Source organism: Dipodomys merriami, unplaced genomic scaffold (genome assembly GCF_024711535.1).
Source record: "Dipodomys merriami isolate MVZ:Mamm:240054 unplaced genomic scaffold, mDipMer1.0.p SCAF_3, whole genome shotgun sequence".
Classification (NCBI taxonomy): Eukaryota; Metazoa; Chordata; class Mammalia; order Rodentia; family Heteromyidae; genus Dipodomys; species Dipodomys merriami.
The window spans coordinates 45,226,671-45,249,353 of record NW_027204492.1 but is presented as its reverse complement, the minus strand read 5'-3'; positions in this window follow the sequence as shown (position 1 = coordinate 45,249,353).

Here is a 22,683-nt window from a genome sequence, read left to right as displayed (position 1 = left end):
TTGGAGTCCTTTGGGCTTCTTTGAATTTGGGATTTTTTTTAATGGTGAAAATGCTGTACAGAGGGGTTACAATTACATGGGCAAGATAATGAGTACATTTCTTATCAAGCATTATAGACTCATCCTTTGTTTCCCTTTCCCATCCCTTCCCATCTTCCCCTTGCCTCCCTACCTAATCCTCCTCCACCCCACTAAAGTTGTAAAGTTGTTTTTGACATAATGACTTGTACATCTCCTTGTTGCCATTGGACTGCCAGTATCCCTATTTAAACGATTTGTTTTTTCCTTTCCCCTCCACAAATTTTACCAACATCAAATACAGTGCAAACAGGGGTTATACTGTGGGGAAGGGACATACAAAGCAACAAATAAATCATCTTATAAATGTGTTAGAAACAATTTCATGAAAGAAAAAAACAACATTTGAACACATATCTTAGGGTTCATTTCCTTAACATCAACTTATCTGACCATTTCTGCTTGACTCAGACATACACTAGCTATTGCAAATAAGGGAAACCATGGGACCTATGTTTCTTTGGGCCTGGCTTACTTCACTTAATATAATTTTTTCCAAGTCTTTCCATTTCCTAACAAATTAGGCAATATCATTCTTTCTGATGGAGGCATAGAATTCCATTGTGTATATAAACCACATTTTCTTGATCCATTCATCTACTGAGGGGCATCTGGGTTGGTTCCATATCTTAGCTAAGGTAAATAATACTGCAATAAACAATTACTTCTTCTTTACCTATTTGGATTCTCTTTATGTTTGCATCTTGTGTTATTGCTGTAGCTAGGCATTCTAATACTAGATTGAAGAGAAGTGGAGAGAGTGAACATCCTTGTCTCGTTCCTGAGTTCAGATGAAATGGCTTTAGTTTTCACCATTAAGTGAAAAAAGCAGCTGGCTGTAGTTTTGTCATATACTTCCTTTATTGTATTGAGGAATGTTCCATGGATTCCTAATTTTTCCAGCACCTTCATCATAAAGGAGTGTTGGACCTTGTCAAATGCTTTTTCTGCATCTGTTGAGATAATCATGTGGTTCTTATCATTGTTCCTCTTGATGTGATGAACTATATTAATTGATTTGCATTTATTGGACCAGCTTTGCATCCCGGAAATGAATCCTGTTTGATCACAGTGTATGATTATTTGGATGAATTGTTGAAGTCGATTGGCCAAAATTTTGTTGAGAAGTTTTGCATCAATGTTCATCAAAGAAATGTGTCTATAGTTCTCTTTCTTTGATGAGTCCCTGCCTGGTTTTGGGATGAGGGATATGTTGGATTCATAGAATAAGTTCAGTAGTGAACTTTCTCTCTTAATTTCATTGAAGATTTGGAGTAGTATTGGTGTGAGCTGTGCTTTGGAGGCCTTATAGAATTCTGCTGTAAAACCATTTGGTACTGGGCTTTTCTGAGATGAGAGGTCTCTTATTTCTGTTTCTATTTCAGTGCTTGATATGGTCCTGTTAAGATGGTTTAACTCATCTTGGACCATTTAGGAAAAGGTCCATTTCTGTCAAGTTCTCAAACTTATTAGCAAAAAGTTTTGAGAAATATTCACTTAAAATGTTCTGAATCTTGGTTGTTTCTGTGGTGATGTTTCGATTCTCATGTGAGTTTGTTTATGTGGGTGTGTACTCTTCTTTTTCTGATATTTTTTGCTAAGGATCTGTCAATTTTGTTAAGTTTTTCGAAGAACCAACTCTTTGCTTTGTTGATTCTTTCTATGGTTTTTTAAAATTCTAATTCATTTCATTCTGATTCAATTTTAATAATTTCTTTCCATCTAGTGGATTGGGGTTTATCTTGCTGCTGCTTTTTCAAGGAGGCTCAGCTGTCTCATTAAATTGTTGGTTTCAGATCTCTCCAATTTGTTGATGTAGGAACTCAGAGCTATAAACTTGCCTCTGAGTACTGCCTTTGCTGTGTCCCACAGGAGCTGGTAATTTGTGGGTTCATTTTTCTTCAATATTATGAACATTTGAATTTCATTTATAATCTCTTCCATGACCCACTCATGATTTAGCAGTGTGTTGTTCAGCCTCCATATGTTACAGGATTTTCTTTGGTGGCTTTTGGTGTTGAATTCTAATTTTATTCCCTTGTAGTTTGAGAGCATGCAAGGTATAACTTAATGTTTCTGAATTTGGACAAGTTTGCTTTGTGGCCTAAAATGTGGTCTATTTTTGAAAATGTTCCATGTGCTGCTGAGAAAAACGTCTATTCTGATGCTGCTGGGAGAAATATTCTGTAGATGTCTGTTAAATCTAGTTGATCTATGCAGTTGTTTAGATATGTTTCTCTGTTGAGGTTTTGCCGAATTGATCTATCTAGTGGGGATATTGGTGTGTTAAAGTCCCCAACAATTAATGTCTTTGGATCTATGTGGGATTTGAGAGAATGTAGTGTTTCTTGGATAAATTTGGGTGCTCTGTTGTTTGGAGAATAGAGATTTAGAATTGTAATATCCTCCCGAAGGAGAGATCCCTTAATTAGTATGTAGCGACCTTCTTAATCCTTCTCACTAATTTTAATTTGAAGTCCATTTTATCTGATATTCGGATTGCAACTCCTGCTTGTTTATGGGGGCCATCTGCTTGGTAGATTTTGTTCCAGCCTTTCACATTGAAAATGTGTTTGTTTTTAAGGGGAAGACATGACTCCTGAAGGCAGCAGATAGAAGGATCTTGCTTTTTAATCCAACTAGACAGTTTATGTCGCTTAATTGGAGAGTTAAATCCGTTAATGTTGAATGTTAAGACTGAGAAATATTTGGGAGTTCCTGCCATTTTATCCACCTTCTTGGGGATTGAGGCAACTGGTTTCTTCCTATGGTTCTTGGATTCTCAGTTTGGGTGTTATTGTGGTCTTGTTGGTTTTCTATGTGTAGGACATCTTTAAGAATCTTTTATAGTCCTGGTTTGGTGGAGATATATTGTTTCAATTTTTCTTTGCTATGGAAGGTTTTTAATTGACCTTCGGTTATGAAGGAGAATTTAGCTGGGTCCAGGATTCTTGGTTGATAGTTGTTTGTGTTTAGGATATAGCATACATCATTCCAGGCTCTTCTTGCTTTGATTGTCTCTGCTGATAAATCTGAGGTGATTCTATTTGGTTTCCCTGTATAGGTGATTGACCTTTTCTCCTTAACAGCTTTAAGGATCTTTTCCTTGGTCTGAATTGATCCTGTGTGGATTATAATGTGATTGTGGGATGTCCTGGTCTCTTCTGGTCTGTTTGGAGTTCTAGAAGCTTCTTTTATCTGAATAGGCCTATCTTTTTGCATGTTTGGGAAGTTCTCTGCTAGGATCTTGTTAAACAAATTTCCTAGACCATTATCTCCTGTCTCTAGGTATTCCTCTACACCCATTATTCTCAGATTAGGCATTCTGATGGTGTGTTCCAAGTGTCTAATAGATCTGTCATATTTCTTGGATTTGTCTTAGATGGTTGCATGTTCTTTTTCTATAAAATCTAGGCTGTCTTCGATCCCCGAGATTTGTTCTTCTGCACGGTCTAACCTGCTGTAAGACTTTGTACTTTGTTTTTTATTTCTTTTCCTTCTAATTGGTCGGTTTTGATGGCTTCAAATTCTTTGTTGGAGCTTTGTTTTGGATCCTGTATGAACTTCTTTACTTCCTTAATTTGGTGTTCAGTGTTTATTCTCAAATCACTTAGTTGATTGGTTATGGTTTCCTTGGACTTCCATTCCTTTTGTCGGGTTCCATTCAGCATTCCCTTTGTGTTTTCCCTGACTTCTTTCAGCTCTCTCCTTATGGATTCCATGAATGCCGTTAGTAATGTTTGTCTATTCTCATCCTGCTCTCTCAATTCCTGTATTACTCTTTGATTAGCTTCCTCACGTTCATGCAATTCCTGTAGTTCTCTTTGAGTGTTCTCAGCCTGCTCATGCCATTTCTGACTTTCTCTTTGTCTGTTCTCGGCCAGCTCCTGCAAGTCCTGCCTATCTCTTTGGCTGTTCTCAGCCTGCTCACGCCATTCCTTCATTTCTCTTTGAGGGTTCTCAAGCTGCTGCTCACCCAATTCCTGTATGAATCTTTGAGTAGCTTCCTCATGGTCATGATATTCCTGTATTGATCTTTGGTTTGCCTCCTCTCTCTCCCTATCATGCTCATACAGATCTTTTGCAGGTTTTCAATCTTTTAATTTACCATGTTTACCAATAGTGTTTGTAGTGCTTTTTGGGAACTCTCCTCTGTATTATTCATTACCTGTTCTATCCCTTGATTATCATAAGTGGGTGTTGAGATACACGGACTTGCCATTTTTCTTGTGTTTTTCCAGCTTGCTCTGCTTATTTGGGATGAAAGTAACACCAGTTTTGTTCTAGAACACTATCTTAAGGCAAGCATCAACCAAAGTCTGTAGTTGCATAGTCAAAAGTCTGCAGATACAATCTACTTCAACAGATATATCTATTAAACATCAAACAACTATGTATTAATGGGCTATGAATTGCCAAAAAGAATTTGGCAAATCAGAAATTATTAGGTTTGGGGAGAGATGTAGATAAAAATAGGAATAGAGGGATGTGGCAAGGCAGAGGGAGAGTTAACTAAGTTCTAATATGATAGCAGGAAATAGGTTGGATAAAATGAAGGAAGAGAGAGAAAAAAAGAATAAAGACAAAGAAAAAGAAGAGACAAGAAAAAGTAGAAAAACAAAAACTAAAAATTTAAATGTCAAACACTTAAAAATTATGCAATTTAAAAACATAATATTCATAGAAGAACAGGGATAAGATTAGTGAATGGGAGGGATTAGAAAGGAGACGTGAAAAACTTAAAAATAAAAATGCCTAAAATATTATATAGGTATAAAGAGGTAGTACTGCTATTAAGGAATTTAAATCTAAGAGGTTTTGAATTGGGTAATAAATTTCTGGATTAAGTGTGTACACAATGGGCAATAAGGTCTAATATTTGACTATGGGTATACTGAGGATGAGCAGAACAGCAATTAAATCACACAAAGAAGGGCAAAAGAGAAGAAAAATGAAAAGAATGAGAAGGAAAGAAAAAAAGGAACAAAAGGTCAGTAAAGCTATACAAAAAATATTTTTTAAAAAGAAAAAGAAAAAAGAAAAAAAAAGTACTCACACATATACCCCTAAAATAAAAATTATGATAGGAAGAAAAAAAACAGTTAATAGAAAACAAATTTTTAAGTTAAAAATTAAAAATTAAAATAAAGTTTTAGAATTTTTTTTTCATAAAATGTACAAAAAAGGAGTTCTTTGATTTTTTGGGGGGAGGAGGGGAAAATCCTGTTTCTCCCTTGTGTCTGTAACCAGTCTCTTGTTGGAGTCTCTGGTCTGCTTGTGGTGCTTGATTTTCCTGTGGATTGATTGGTTTCTTAAGTCAGTTTGTTTGAGCAGGCAGAAAAATGCTCTGCTTTACCCAGGATTTTGTGATCTTCCTTCCAGGCTAGTTCAATGGGAGGGAGATCTGCTTTGAGTATCACAAAAGAGGGAGATGATTGTTTCCTCTAGTTGGAGATGCTGTGATGAGGCTAGGTTCTAGGTAGAGATGAGGCCTTTCAGCAAACAGTAGCTTTTCCCTGAGGGGCTAGCTTCTGAGACACTCACAGAACCCAGTCTAGAGCTATTCTCAGGGTTTCTGTTTACTGAATTTCAATTGATTGTCAAGGCTGCTGTAGGGAAGGTCAGCCTCTGGCTCTGTTTACCCAGTGAAGAAAGCCACTTCTGGGGCTGCTGGCCCTGGGCTGGGTGACATTTCCCTGTGTGGAGCTGAGCCTGGCAGATCAACTTAGGTTCCTGTGACCTGCTAAAGGCCTCTTTTGCTTTCTTCCAAGGCTTGAGTTGGAGCTAGCAGCTCAGCCTGTCCTTTGTCAGTATCAAAGATGGAGAGCTCCGGTAGTGGGGGACGGGAGGGATGGCCTTCCCTCCTCTGCTCCCTGAGAAGGAGTGAGGATGTCAGGCATCTATTCACGCTGGACTCTTGGTTCCTGGGTCGTCTCTGGTCTGCCAACTGCAGGATGAAGATATCTGCTCCTTGTCAGTTCTTGCTGGTGTTGAGTAGAATCTGCTCGCCCCCTGCGTCTGGCGCCTTTGTCCCGGACTCTCTGTGTTGCAGGTATGGTGGCTATGGCTGCTGCCGCCACCACCACTGCAGCTGCAGCTACTGGCAAGTGCTCAGATCTGTCTCCTTGCCTGGATTTTCCCTCTCTGGCCTAACTCTCTGTACTGTGGTGGCACACTTGGAGTGATTCTTTGGCTTAGGACTGTTCACTAAAATTGCTTTCTCTGTGAAAGTTTCCTTAGCCTCCAGCTTCTCCTCCACCATCTTCCCGGAACTCACTTCTTTGAATTTATAGATCAATTTTTTTCATCTCCAGGATAGGGAAAATATGGTCATTATTTCTCCAAAATCTTTCTGCCACATTCTGGCTTTTCTTCTCTGTTAGATTCCACAGCATTCATGTTGCTTAGTTTTATGGTTTCCTATACTTAATTTCATATTTTCCCTTTATCTTATTCTCACTGTTTCTATGATTGTATAGTTTACAATTACATGTCTTCGAATGTCATGGTTCTTTCCTCTAATTAATCAAATCTTTTTTTGAAGTTTTCTTAGTAAAAATTTTAGTTCAGTTACTATATTCTTCAGTTCCAAAATTTGTTTTGTTGTTCTTTTAATATATTGCAAACACTTTTTGTTAATTTCATTTTCTTCACACATCACTTTTTCTAAGTGTTTTGATCAAACAATTTATGTACCTTTATTTAACTAAGAACTGTTAGTTTCTGGGGATTTATCTGGTAATTTTTATTATATTCCTTATAACTTTTTGCTGAGATCCATACATTTTATAAAACAGAAATAATTTTCATCTTTAATATTCTTTCATAAATAGATCTTCACCAGGCATTAGGTACATATTTTGTATTCATAAAAACTTTTTTGTATGCATACATCTTCTCCAGATTTGTCTGAGAAATGACCAATTAGGTATTTGCTGATTTTTTAGAGGCTTTTAACCACTTGATCACCATCTTCTTTTTATAGTATTGAAGCTTCTTTGAGTCTATCACTAGCTGTACTTTTTCAATTGAAGTTTTCCTCACCTTTTAGAATGTACTGACCATTCCATCACTCTAAGTGAGAGAACACAGAAATAATAACTTCAGGATAGTCCCCTAAAATTAAGAATGGCAGATGTGTACTATGATTTTATCTGCTGTACTCTAATTTATCTCCATGTGCTATATCAAAACTTCTGAAACAGCAACAAGCTTCTTAGTCTTCTTTTTTTTCAGCTGCTTTCATGCATGTTTGGTAGATTCTTGCAGAGTTTGACAGATTCTTCTAGTGCACTAAGATAGATAAAACATATACTGGTCCATTACAGTTCTTCTAAAAAGAAAAATAGTTCTCATGCTCGACCCTTTCCTTCCCAAGAAGCATCTGATAGTTGATCTTTTCTTCTATTTTTCACACTGAACCAGGGACTACAGCAAATGAACATATGCTTCCTTAGACCATTGCCCATGTTCTCAATGACCTCTCAACTGATACCCTTCACAGTCATGGCTTAAATACAGGCAAAACAAAAATGCTCCTTCAGGAAGCTAATCCAAAAGTCTGAAGGTGGTATATTGTTTAAATCTTTTCTTACCCCCTAAAGAGAGAAATTGAAAGATGATGATTATCTTCTAATTTCATCACACTCAGCCAGTTGGTGAAGGATTATCATGAAATTTTCTACCAGAAAATATCTATGCAGCTGATTTCATACTTGCTTGGGGTGTCAGAGCATCATGACTTATTTGTAGATGCATCACACTTGGGACTGGTTTTCATGCTTTTGCCAAATTTATTTCCACAGGAATGAAAAAAGGTCCATGTCTTCCTATTCTGAAATCTTGTTGAAAATATTCCAATGATTTTAACCTTCATTTAGACAATATAATGTGCTCATTTTATTGCTCAGCACTGTTTCATGATATAGATACAGCACATTTTTTATTTGACTTTATATTTCACATATTAAATTTTATATATTAATTATATGCTAGATCACCAAAATGGGGTGTCACTGTATAACATTCAATTGGTAATTCTCTGTATGGTTGTAGAACAGACCTAAGTACCATGCTTTCAAATTTGAATGTAAAATATAAATTTTACTTTTTGTTACAATGTGCCAGAGTAAATATATGAAGTCTCCAGCTCATTAAAATAGTACAACTTAAACTACCTTTTTTCTAGTTTCTGGATAGAAATTAGAATTACAGGAATTCAATCTATTACTTTCTAGACTAACCAAAGTAATCTCTCTTCATTTGAGATTTTAGATGCTTTACATATTTAATCTCAAAATAGAGTTAATAAAAAACTCAAAAGACACTGAAATATACAGCAAAAACAAAAACCAGTAAACTACTAAATTTTTAACCACATAAAAAGGTCATAATAAAGATATCATTTTTATCTTTGATGTATATAATATTTAGGGAATGAGATCTTATAAATCCCATTAATATTATTTAACGCTAAATATGATTATAAAAACTTAAAAACAACCTAAAAATAATGTTTGCTTTTTGTTAAAATAATATAAATATTATTTAAAGTTTATTGAAAAAGTAACTTGCACTCTATCTTATGGTTTTCCAATGTAAATAAAAATTAATCACAGCAGACATGCAAAAAATTTTAAAATCTGCAAGTAAAACAACAATAAAATGCGTAAGGTAAAACAAATCACTAAATGAAAATGTACCATCTTGGAAAATATTTTGAAAGAAACAAATTTATTGTATTTTAATTTATTTTCTGAAACAAGTTCTTATGTAAAAGTCTCGCTAAAGCTTTACTTTAAAAGCAAAAATAAAGATAATTCTTTAAAATGCATGACACAAGTCATCTAAATAATCAAATAATGCTAAGGATAAAATATTTATTACATATTAGTTGTATCAAACCTAGATTAGGGTGATGTGAAGAAGAAATGAAAATCACATAACCAAAACTTTAAAAAAAAAACCCTTTCTTTTATAATTATTTAATTAAAGACGATGGTCTTCCGCACACTTGTATTGAAAATGTGAAACATGATAGTAACGATTTCATGATAGTGTAACTTCCACAAATACTAGCTCTTATTTTTAACTCTATGGATTTATTTTTGGTATTAAAAATCATTATAAGCATAAAATAATTTTAATTAATATTATACTTATATCATCCCCAAATATTTAAATCCTCCAATCACATTTTTTAACCATACGTGTAATTGAGAAAGTCTTCGTAGTGTAATGGAAACTGGTACTAAACTTGACATCCAAAGGACATTACTCAACTTTCAGATTGAAAGTAATAAACAATTACTTGTAAAGCATTGGAAATTTTTTTTAAACTTACTGTACTTTTTGTTTTTAAAAAAATAATGATCTTATTCCCAAGTACAATGCTTTCTTTGGAAACAAATGAAAACTAAACAAAAATGTTTTTTAAGAAAAAAAACTGCTCCTATATTTATGATGAGGCAATACTTTTAAAATGAATTGTTAATTTAAAATGTCATCAGTATAAATGCATTGAATACACCTAACCTATGAACCATCATAGCTTAGTAGCATGGAATACTGTTAAGTGTCATCTGTTTACACTTGCTGTTGCACAGATGATTTGAGTTTGTCACCTAGCACTTCAAGAGAATTTCATAGGGCACTAGCACTAGAGCATAATCAAAATTTAAAGTATGATTTCTAGTGTCACTGTCATATTATTATTAGGTTGAAAAGTTGTACGTCAAGCCAGTCTTGACTTACAGTCCAGTTTCCAGAAAACTGGAAGTGGCACTGTGGCTCAAGTGGTGGAGTGCTAGCCTTGAGCTGAAGAGCTGAGGGACAGTACCCAGGCCCAAAGTTCAAGCCCCACAACGGACAAAAAAAAAAAAAGGTAGCCAGGTACAGAAATAAAAGTAATGTAATATAAACTCTGCTCAATTAAATGCAAATTTAATGGTTGGGAAGGTGGCTCAGTGGTAGAGCACTTGCCTTGCATGCTTGAGGCTCTGGGTTTGATTCCTCAGCACCACATAAGGAGAAAAAAAAGCCGGAAGTGGCGCTGTGGCTCAAGCGGTACAGTACTTGCCTTGAGCTGAAGAGCTGAGGGACAGTGCTCAGGCCCAGAGTGCGGGCCCCACGACCAGACCCAAAATAAATAAATAAATAAATAAAATGATGAAAATACTAAAACAAAAATCACATATGGGGAGGGGAAGGGAAATAACAAAATGCTGAAACAAGGATACAGGTTGACCTACTGTAACAATAACATGTACAAGACACTATGCTGCAAACGAACTTCACAGCTTGCGGGGGGGGGGGGGGGGGGGGGGGCGGGGGGCGAGGGGAGGAACTGGAGAGGTTGGGAGAGAAGGGAAGGTAGAGGAAAAACAAAGGAGGAGATAACAATGCTCAATAGGAAATGTACTCATTACCTTACTCATGTAACTGTAACCCCTCTGTATACGATTTTTACAATAAAAAAACACTAAAAAGCATATAAAAATAATAGTAACAAAATATAGTAGGAATACGTCATCAGTAAATTTTAAAATGGGATGATTTGAAATGAGTTACATCCGTCTATCTGTTATCTGTCTATCTATCTTTCTGTCTTACTGTCTGCCTATCTCTCTCTCTCTCTCTCTCTCTCTCTCTCTCTCTCTCTCTCTCTCTCTCTCTCTCTCTATCTATCTATCTATCTATCTATCTATCTATCTACCTACCTACCTACCTACCTATCTATTTATATGGAACTGGATACCAGTGACTCACAGTAATCCTAGCTACTTAGATTCAAATGCTAGTGGTATAAGGCCAGTAGTCATGGCAGAACTATTCATGTGACTCTGTCTGCAAAATAACAAGCAAAAAAATGGCTACAGGATTGAATCAGGTAGAGCAAATTAGTGCAAGGACCTAAGTTCAAGCCCCATTAATACTAACAACTTATATTTATAAAGTAGATAAATAATAACACAAAATGCCAATATGCTATCTTTAGTACGAGACAAAACAGTATCTACAATAGAACAATAAAAAACTAATAAGTACAGCAATTGATGGAATTATATTCATAATAACAAACCAAATAAATAAAATTACCAAATAAGGAAATGAAGGGTTTTGCTAACAATAGAATACTGAATGGTAGTAAATGATATGAGTACAGGAGAAGAAGCATTTTACATCAAACAAAATAAATGAGCAGAGAAAACTCTTCTAAGGATGCTAAATTTGGAAGAAAATATGGATGAAGAGCTTATGTCTCTTCAAAACTTACTTTTTTGTCTTAAGTGTAGTAATCATATAAAAGAATAGTTGAAGTATTTAGATTGGTAGATCACAATTAACATCAAAATCACATTTCTAATGACTGGGAGATGAATATTGTGACTATGCAAGTAACTGACAAGGAAGCAATATCATGTATATAGTGTTAAAAATGCATAACCTGAGTATAATATTTCAAATATACCATACGAACGTCAATTGAGGATTGTTCTCTTTAAACAAATAATTAGGAAACAGTAAAACTACAGGAAATGAAGGTATTTATCAAATTTTTAATGCCATTAAATGAAGGATCTGAGCAGAGGCAGCTCTTTTCTATAATTCTAACTACTCAGGAGGCTGAGATCTGAGGGTCACAGTTCAAGCCCTAGTACTGACACACAAAATGGCAAGTACTTTATATTCATGTTTCCATGTTAGAGACTTTCCTAGACACATACACTGGACACTCCTAACGTATTTTTCTCCATGGAAGTAAAACAAAGAATATTTCAGATCCCAGAGTTTAGAATCACAATTGTTTTGCTTAGTCTCTGTCTCTTTCTCTATCTCTTCGCTTATCCTTACATTTCACCTTTCCTTTTCATAAATACAATTCCAAAGAGCTCACTGACATAGTTTCATTTTCAAATAATGATTTGTGTTCTTCAACAGAAGCTAAAATCAAAAGAGATGTTGTATTATTTACATCCTGCACTGATAAATCTGTATCATCATTTAGGAAATGAGAACTACAAAAGCAATTCAGAGATATGGAATTTTAGGTACAAATGTTAATGCCTACAGAAATTGTTAGATGAATGAAAATACTAAATGTGGAGGATTTAAAGTCAAGAACTATTGCATTTAATTAGAAGATTGTTTTCAAACAAATGAAACATTAATAAAATGAACCATATGCTAATTTTTGCTACTATCACAAATTTGAAAAAAGAAAAGAGGCATTTCATATCCATAAAATTCTAGTAGCTAATATGTATATTAGGCAATGCCAAGTACATACTTAAATTTTAACAATAGAGATAGGGTGAAAAAGATTTTGAAATAGTTTCAGATTATAAAAATCCATTTTTTTGGACATGAGGATCCATAAGTTACAATAGAAGAATGTTCATTAATGACATTTCATGGAACCTGGTTAAAATGTCCCATGCTTACAGTTGACTAGCTTTCCTTGCACTTGGATTTGTATGCATCTTTCTCTTGACTTCAAACTGTAAAAATTCCATATCCCCATGAGAAACTAGTTAGCTACTGCAGTAAGTAAAATTTATTGTTATTTTAACAACTAAAACATTTCCAGTATATATGAAACTGCAAATAAAAAGATAAGAAGTTGGTTGATGAAATTACTTTACAAGGATACTATGGTTATTAAAATATTTATTTTGGGCCGGGCGCTGGTGGCTCACACCTGTAATCCTAGCTATTCAGGAGGCTGAGATCTGAGGATCGCAGTTCAAAGCCAGCCCGGGCAGGAGTGACCATGAGACTCCTATCTCCAATAAACCACCAGAAAACCGGAAGTGGCGCTGTAGCTCAAGTGGTTGAGCGCTCGCCTTGAGCTGAAGAGCTGAGGGACAGCACCCAGGCCCAGAGTTCAAGCCCCACGACTGACCAAAAAAAAAAAAAATATATATATATATATATATTAACAGGTGAATAGTGATAGAAAGATCCCCAAATACATGTTAAAAGATCAAACCTAAATGATAATAGAATTAATAATAAAGTTAAAAGAATAATACAGAATAAGTTTTTCATAGAATCTTAAGGGTATTTTAAAGTGATCAGGTAAATTTTAGTGAAAAAAATAGTTGAGAAAGTTCAATCTTCATTCATTAAAAGATACACTTTTTAAAGAAACATGGGCAAAACAGTGTATCTTTAACGTGGAATAATATCTACAAAAAAGTCAAAGACCTACACAATTCAAACTCACAAACTTCAAATTAACAAGTGGGAAAAAAATAAAGCCAGGATAGTGGTGTATTAAAGTCCCCCACAATTAATGTCTTTGGATCTATGAGATTTGAGGGAAAGTAGTGTTTCTTGGATAAATTTCAGTGCTCCGTTATTTGGTGAGTAGATATTTAGAATCCTAATATCCTCCTGAAGGTGAGATCTCCTAATTAGTACGTAGTGACCTTATTTATCAGTTCTCATTGATTTTAATTTGAAGGCCATTTGCTTGATAGATTTTATTCCAGCCTTTCACTTCCAGAATCTGTTTATTTTTGTGGGCAAGGTGTGTCTCTTGAAGACTGCAGATACAAGGATCTTACTTTTGGATCCAATGGACAATCTATGTCGCTTAATTGGAGAGTTAAGACCATTAACGTTAAGAGTTTGAACTTAGCGGTGTCTGTTTGCCCTTACGTTTTTATCCATATTTTGGGGAGAAACTCTGCCTTGGCTGTTCTTGTTGTGATTACATATTTCTCTGTTGTGGACTGCTTCATTGCCCATATTCTGTTCTTATTGTTTTTCTATGTGTAGAACGTCTTTGAGGATTTTTGTACAGCTGGTTCTTCAAAAATATAAATAAAATTGACAGAATCTTAGCAAATCTTTTTAGAAAAAAAGAGAACACACCCAAATAAATAAAGTCAGAGATAAGAATGGAAACATCACTACAGAAACAGCTAAGATTCAGAATATAATAAGGGAATAATTCTCAAACCTTTATACTAAAAAAAATTGAGAATCTGAAAGACATGGACAAATTTCTAGCAAATACTGACATGCCCAAATGAAACCAAGATGATTTAAAACAACTTACACCCATATCAAGCACTGAAATAGAAGCAACAAAAAAAGACCTCCTTCCCAAGAAAAGTCCAGGACCGGATGGATTTACAGCTGAATTCTACAAGGTCTTCAAAGCAGAACTCACACCAATACTTCTTCATCTCTTTAATGAAATTGCAAGTAAAAATTCACAATCACACTCTTTTTATGAAGCCAGCATAACCCTCATCCCAAAACTAGGCAGGGACTCATCAAAGAAAGAGAACTATAGACCCATTTCTTTGATGAACATCGATGCAAAACTTCTCAACAAAATTTTGGCCAATCGACTTCAGCAACTCATCAAAAGAATCATGCACCACGACCAAACAGGATTCATTTCAGGGATGCAAAGCTGCTTCAATATATGCAAAACAATTAATATAATTCATCATATCAACATGAGCAAGGATAAGAACCACATGGTTATCTCAATAGATGCAGAAAAAGCATTTGACAAAAACGAACACCCCTTTATGACAAAGGCTCTGGAAAAACTAGGAATCCATGGAACATTCCTCAATATAATAAAGACTATATATGACAAACCTACAGGCAGCATTATACTTAATGGTGAAAAGTTAAAGCCATTTCCTCTAAATTCAGGAATGAGACAAGTGTGTTCACTCTCCGCACTCCTCTTCAACCTAGTATTAGAATGCCTCGCTAGGGCAATAAAACAAGATGTAGACATAAAGGGGATCGAAATTGGGAAAGATGAAGTAAAACTCTCCCTCTTTGCAGATGACATGATCCTGTATTTAAAGAAACCCATGCACTCCACTCCCAAGTTACTTGAGCTGATCAGAAACTTTGGCAAAGCAGCAGGGTGTAAAATTAACCCTCAGAAATCAATGGCTTTCTTGTATGCCAATAATGAGTAGAGCACAGTTGAAATTAGGAAAGCAACCCCTTTTGTAATAGCCCCCTAAAAATAAAATCCTTAGGAGTTAACAAAAGAAGTGAAGGACCTGTATGATGAAAAATTTAAAAACCAGAAAAAGGAAATTAAAGCAGAGCTAAGGAAGTGGAAAAACCTCCCATGGTCCTGGATTAGGAGGATTAACATAATGAAAATGGCAATACTGCCAAAGGCTATCTACAAATTCGTTGCGATACCTATAAACATTCCAACCTCATTCTTCAATGAAATATAAGAAGCAATCCAAAAATTCATATGGAACAATAAAAAACTCTGAATAGCAAAAATAATCCTTAGTAGAAAGCACAACGCTGGAGAAATATCGATTCCAAATTTCAAACTACTACAAAATCATAGTAATCAAAACAGTTTGGTACTTGTACAAGAACAGACCTGAGATTTTCTGCTTGACTCACACATACCTCACCAGAAAACGTCAGATAAGCTGATGTTAGGGAAATGAACCCTAAGATGATAGGTATTCAAATGTTTTTTTTTCTTTCATCCGATTGTTTCTAACACATTTATAAGATTATTTCTTTGTAGCTTTGTATGTCTCTCCCCGACAGTATAACCCCTGCTTTCACTGTATTTGATATCGGTATAATTTGTGGAGGGGAAGGGGAAAAACAAATCGTTTAAATAGAGATACAGGTGGACCCATTGCAACAATTAGATGAACAAGTCATTATGTCGAAAACGAACTTCACAAATTTCGTGCGGGGGGTGGGTGTGGGGATTGGGTGGGAGGAGGGGGGAGGATGAGAAGGGATGGGAAGGAGAAACAAAGGAGGAGTCTACAATGCTTGATAAGAAATGTACTCATCTTGCCCATGTAATTGTAACTCCTCTGTACAGTATTTTCACAAAAAAAAAATAAATAAAATAAATAAAAGAACAGACCTGAGGACCAATAGTATAGGACTGAAGACTCAGAAATTAACCCACAGACCTATAGCCACCTAATCTTTGACAAGGGGGCTAAATAAACAGAATGGAAGAAATACAGCCTTTTCAGTAAATGGTGCTGGAAAAACTGGTTAGTCACTTGTAGAAAACTAAAACTAGATCCTTATATATCACCCTGAACCAGAATCAATTCCAAAGGGATCAAAGACCTGGAAATAAATGCATATTCCATGAAAACATTACAGGAAAGTGTAGGAGAAACTCTAAGACTCCTTGTCACAGGCCGAAATTTTCTTAATAAAGACCCAGAAGCACAACAAATCAAAGAAAGGTTGGACAAATGGGATTGGATGAAACTGCAGAGCTTCTGCAAGGCAAAGGACATAGTTAGCAAAATCAACAGAAAGCCCACGGACTGCGAGAAGAACTTCACCAGCCATACTACAGACAAGGGTCTCATATCTAAACTATACATAGAACTCAAAAAACGAAATCCCCCAAAAACAAATCCTCAAAGAAACAACTGCCCAATTAACAAATGGGCTATAGATTTAAAGAGAGACTTCTCTGAAGAGGAAATAAGAATGGCCAATAGACACATGAAGAAATGGTCGACCTTTGTAGCCTTGAAAGAAATACAAATCAAGACAACACTGAGATTCCACCTCACCCCAGCTGGAATGGCTATAATCAAGAAATCTAGTAACAACAGATACTGGAGGGGATGTGGCCAAAAGGGAGACCTTCTGCATTGGTGGTTGGAGTGTAAACTTGTTCATCCACTCTGGAAAGCAGTATGGAGGTTCCTTAAAGGACTCCACATAGAGCTCCCTTATGAACCAGCAATCCTGCGTTTCGGCATTTACTCAAATGATCACAAACAAGATCATACCGAAGCTAACAGCACAACCGTGTTTATCTCAGCATTATTTACCATAGGTAAGATGTGGAACCAACCCAGATGCCCCTCAGTGGATGAATGGATCTGAAGATCAAGGTTTGAAAGCTGCCCAGGAAAAACATTGGTAAGAATCTTATCTCCAATAAACTACTCAGAAAATATAGTGTCACTATGACTCAATTTTAGAGTACTAGCTTTGAGCAAACAGTCTAAGGGTTAGGACCCAGGTCCTGAGTTCAAGTTCCATGACCAGACAAACAAAAATTAAAAAAGAAACAAGGGGTAAAAAAATCTCTGTTAACTAGTTCTGGACTAAAAAAGACAAACAGCTGGCCACTTGTAGCTCAATGATCAGCTAATCTAATTGAGAAGAAAATAAGGAAAAACAGAATTAGAAATAGAAAATTATGACTCTTACAGAAAAATACAAAATAATTACATAAAATGACACTGGTCAACCTCATGTTAAGAAATTTCTTTATCTGAATAAAATAGACCTTTCTATGAAAGTATTGACTTCTTACCTTGATTTCAGATGACAATTAAATGATTTGTCATTAGAAAAGAATATCCATATTATCATTTTCCAAAAGCTTTAGTTTGAAAAAACTTTGTGAGGCATTTCCACCAAATTTTGAGAAGTAATTCAGTTTGAAAGTAGGTAAACTATTCTTGGACCTAGAAATACATGTTTCTAAATTCTTGGTATAAATACCCATAATATTAACACATCAGATCTTACAAGTCTTACACATCAAATCTTATAAATCTTACAAATCTTATCATACTAAAACAAAACACACACACACATGAGCTTATATATGTATTATGTGTGTATATAAATATATATATGTATATATATATATATATATATATATATATAATAGAGAGAAAGATGCCAGACTGTTACATAAAACCAGCAATTAGAATCTATATGTTAGCAATAATGCACCAAGATAGCTTGGAGTTCTTTTTAGGAATTCTGCTGCATTTAATAACAGGGAAACAACATAAAATTCAGCACAGTGTTAAGTACAGGAAACAATGTATAGTTGTTACAATTGTGTGGCTCCCATTTATATGCAGATAAACTATATATATATATATATATTTATACACACACTACTTCTGGAAAACACAAAATAAGCAGTGAGAATGAGAGATTATAACATGTTGAGAAAGACAAAAAGGAGCTAAATTTTATATTTTAAAAAAGTTACTTTAAAATGTTCCAGTATTATATTGTAAAATTTTGATTTTATTTCTCTATCTTTTTCTGAACTAGGGCAGTTATTATTACTAGGCTTTTCTGCTGAAGCATTTGAGTGATACAATCTATACCACACGTGGAAAGCTAGTGCAAAAACATTGCCTCAGTACCTCCTCTAGTTTGTGCCTGAAAATCAATCATTGCAGATTGATTTATTTAGCGTATATGCTCTTTAACTCTGTCGTACAAACTGCAAATACTTTAGTGAAATATTATACGCTAAATCAATTCACAACATGATGTCAGTAATGACAGAGTGTTAAAGGAGCACTGGGAGTAGAGTGTGATGGTTAAGTGAAGATAGTTCATAGTGAACAGACAGATTCAAATCTTGTCTGTAAACCTCACTAGCTGTTTGATTTCTTTATGGCAAGTAAAAAGGAAAATTATGAGGTTGTTTACTTCTTGAAACTTCTGTTTTATTAATGAATTATTGCAAATATTTAGAATAATGACTTGTTTGCCCTGATTTTAGTAGAGATGCAATAGATGTAAACTCTTATTACTAGAAATGTAGCAATCAAGATAAGTTTGTTGAATACATTGTGTGAAATAGACATTGTACAGAATACACAAACTTCAAAATTATATTCTCTGCTTTCAAGGAGCTTATAATACTACTAAGGAGATAACAAATGCGTTTTCCTCTTAATTCTAAGCTCAAGGCATACAAAGACATGTTAAACACTGGCAAAGAGAAAAGTTACGGAATGCAGGATCCAGTATGCAGTAAGTAAGTCGGAGGAAACTCAAAATTACATAGCCATCCTGCCTCATACACAAACTCAAATCTTATCTAGGAAAAATGCTATGTGTTCAAAAGGGAGGACTGTATATAGAGTTCTGATTTCTTTCTCTATTTTTAAAATAAAGTCAGCAAGGAAGGTCAATGGCAGTAAGGCACAATTCCAACTCACAACTTCCAGAACATGAATATGATTGCAATCCAGATCTATTTTTGCAGAGCTTACTTTTTCTTATAGCCCTTCTCTAAAGCTGTTAGCATTTAGAAATAGGTTATTTAGTTTCTTCCTTCTCCATTTTCAAACCTTCCCTTATGGTAATTCCATCATACCTACTCTGTGAAATGTGTTGCTCATATTAATTATCTTTTAAACTTACATAGTAAAATAAATGACAAAAACTCAACTTTCTCTGTGCCCTTTGGTACAGTTTTATCTTCTCACTCTGATGAAAGAATTCAGGCTTGTTTTAACAATATAAGCAAGAACATGTTTTACAACAACTTTGCTCACATTTAAACACCATCAGTATATCAGTCCTACAGGAAAATGGAAAAAAATGTAATGATCCACTTTTTTAACATACTTAGACACATTCTGAGACGCTAATCAAATATATACTTAAGAAACAAGAAGGAAGGAAGGGGTTGGTTATAATTGGAACACTAGAATCCAGGCTGAAAAAAATTATTTTCAGATGCTTCACTAGCTACTGAGGATAAATTACTGATACCCATCCAGTTCCAGTTGGTATTGGCTCAGAAAATGGGACAGACCTATGCCTGAATATAGAAGGTATCAGTGAGATTAGTTTCAGAAAATGCGGGATGAGAAAGACAGGAGAAACCAAGATTCCCAGTACATGCAATCTTCTTTATAAAGATTTCCCTCTTTTCCATATCTGAATATGAGCTCTCTGTCTTGATTCATGATAAAACTGAGATCATATCATTTCATAGCAATTCATTTAAAAGAGTGTGATATTTACTAAGCTATTCATTGTATCTTTTATCTATATTGAACTTCTTAACAATAATACTGGGTACTTCTATCGCCATTTTACAGATGATGAAACAGACTTATCAGAGATAAATAACCTATCATTGTACACTAAGAAATGACAAAATTTGAATAAAGGATAAATAAATCCAAATTTGTTTTAGTGATAGTGTTTTTAATAATTATACTGAGCTACCTCCTAATATCTGTCAACTTAAACTTGTGCTATAGTTATGTATACATTAGTTCCTTCCTAATAGAGCTGCTAGCTGCTCTGGCAAAGATTAGGTTCAAATCTATCTGTTAAGAGGTAACTTTAAATGTATTCCAGCTCACGTTATAAAGGGAAATTTTGCAAATGTCCTATTCATACAACTAGAGTTCAAATATCTGAAGAATTAGGAATATATTGTTTTATAGATCCAAATGAATGAATATGTGTTTTTTATTGGTTGGATGAATGAGAATATTAGCTACTTGGCAAATCTCAACAAGAAAGATTAGGGTGGTGTTGTACGAGCTAGTGATGACAGCATTCTAGGAAACTGGAATGAAAGTAGCTTTTGCCTACCATCCAGGTTTCTCCTTTCTGCCTAAAAACAAATTCAAATTAATTGCATCATGAAAGTAATTCATGCCTAAATAGGTAAGTAAAATGGCCAATTGGACTACATGAGCTAAAATAGGGATGAAGAATTTAGAGTAAATTGGGCATCTATGTGCCAAACAATTTATACATTCTCTCTCTCTCTCTCTCTCTCTCTCTCTCTCTCTCTCTCTCTCTCTCTCTCTCTCTCTCTCTCTCTCTCTCTCTCTCTCTCTCTTCTCTCTCTCTCTCTCTCTCTCTCTCTCTCTCTCTCTCTCTCTCTCTCTCCCCCTCTCTCTCTCTCTGTGTGTGTCCCTCTCTAGCTCACTCGCTCACTTGCTCTTTCTCTATCTCTATCTCTTAAATAGATTGCATTGTTTAAATGTATCTCAGGGTAGTGCTGTTTGAAAGGTGGAGCCTACGTAGATGTTTTTAGGGTATTAGGGATATGCCATTGAATGTGATGTGGATGCAACATCCCACTCTTTTATGTTGATTTGATAACCAAAGGTCAGTGATCACTTGATCATGAACTGGAACTTCTAAACTGTAATTCCAACTTGGTGTTTACTCTTTATAAATTAATTGCCAGGCATATTTCATTATGGTGATGCAAAAGGACAAATACAGTAGACTTGAAGAAGAACTTTGGTTCATAGCAATGTAAGCAGAATGTAGAGAGATATGCCATTATACTTTCAACTTGCACATATACCCAGACTCCCAATATCAAAATTATTCCTTGGAATAACATATTGTCATGAGCAGTGAATTCACACTGGCACATCACTATTCCCCAGCATCTGTAAGTTATAGTAGAATTTATACCTGATGATATTCTATGTCTATGAACAAATGTCTAATGGCATGGATCTGTGAAGGAGTACATTTATGTATATACATAGAGAGACAGATGATACATATAGTACATAAAATATTTGTCTATCTATCCATCTATGCTATAGTAGTTCCATGTTCAAGAATACTATGTTCAACCAATTATATTTAAACTTTTCCAGAACATCATACAGCAAATCATATTATATGTAGTCTTGAGAAACTGAATTCTTTCAGTCATTAATATGTGTTGACTCTTTTTCCAATTTTTTTATGCCTTGTTGGCTTATTTTCAATACAGAATAATAATATTCCATTCTTTGGATGCTTTAAACATTATCCATTTAACTACTGAAATATTTCTTCATTCTTTCCAAGTTTTAGTGATTGTGAATAAAGCTTTTATAAAAACTCATGTATAAGTTTCATGTAAGATAATTTACCCCATTAAATATGATTATCCTTGTACGTTGTATATAGATGTTCATTAAGTTGAAGAACTTATCCTTTACTCCAAGTTAACTGTTTTATTTCAAATAAATATTGTTTTTTATCAAATGATTTTCTAAATCTGTTGATATAAACATAAATTATTTTTCATTATGATATGGCTTAATTTTCAAATTTCACAATAAGTTTGAATAACATGATGAATCCTACCTGCTCATAGAGAATATTTTATACATTATTGGTATTGGTATACTAATATATACTTTAGGATTTCTATATTTTATTAAATAAAGATAACGATCTGTAAAATTTTTGCTCTAATTCATTATTTATTAATTAATAAATATATTATTTAACATATTTTTAATTATTTATTTTTTATCAAGTATACTCTTAAAAACAGCATTCCTTCTGGCTTTATCCCTAAAACAGATGTACAGAATTGGTACAACTTTATTTTTTAAAATTTCCTAGTATATATCAGTCATTCCATGTAAGAGTGATAATTTCTCTTTTGGTAGGTTATTAATCAAAGAAACAACTGCCCAACAAATAAGTGGGCTAAAGACTTAAAGAGAAACTTCTCTGAAGAGGAAAGAAGGACTGCCAATAGACACATGAAAAAATGCTGAACCTCTCTAGCCATAAAAGAAATGAAAATCAAAAGAATATTGAGATACCACTTCACCCAAGTTAGAATGGCTATAATCAAGAACTGTAGTAACAACAGATGCTGAAGGGGATGTGGACAGAAGGGAACCCTACTGTATTGTTGGTGGGAGTGTAAACTTGTTCAATCACTTTGGAAAGCAGTAATGGAGATTCCTCAAAAGTCTCCACATAGAGCTCCCCTATGACCCAGCAATCCCACTTTTGGGCAATTACCCAAATGATCACAAACAAGACCACACT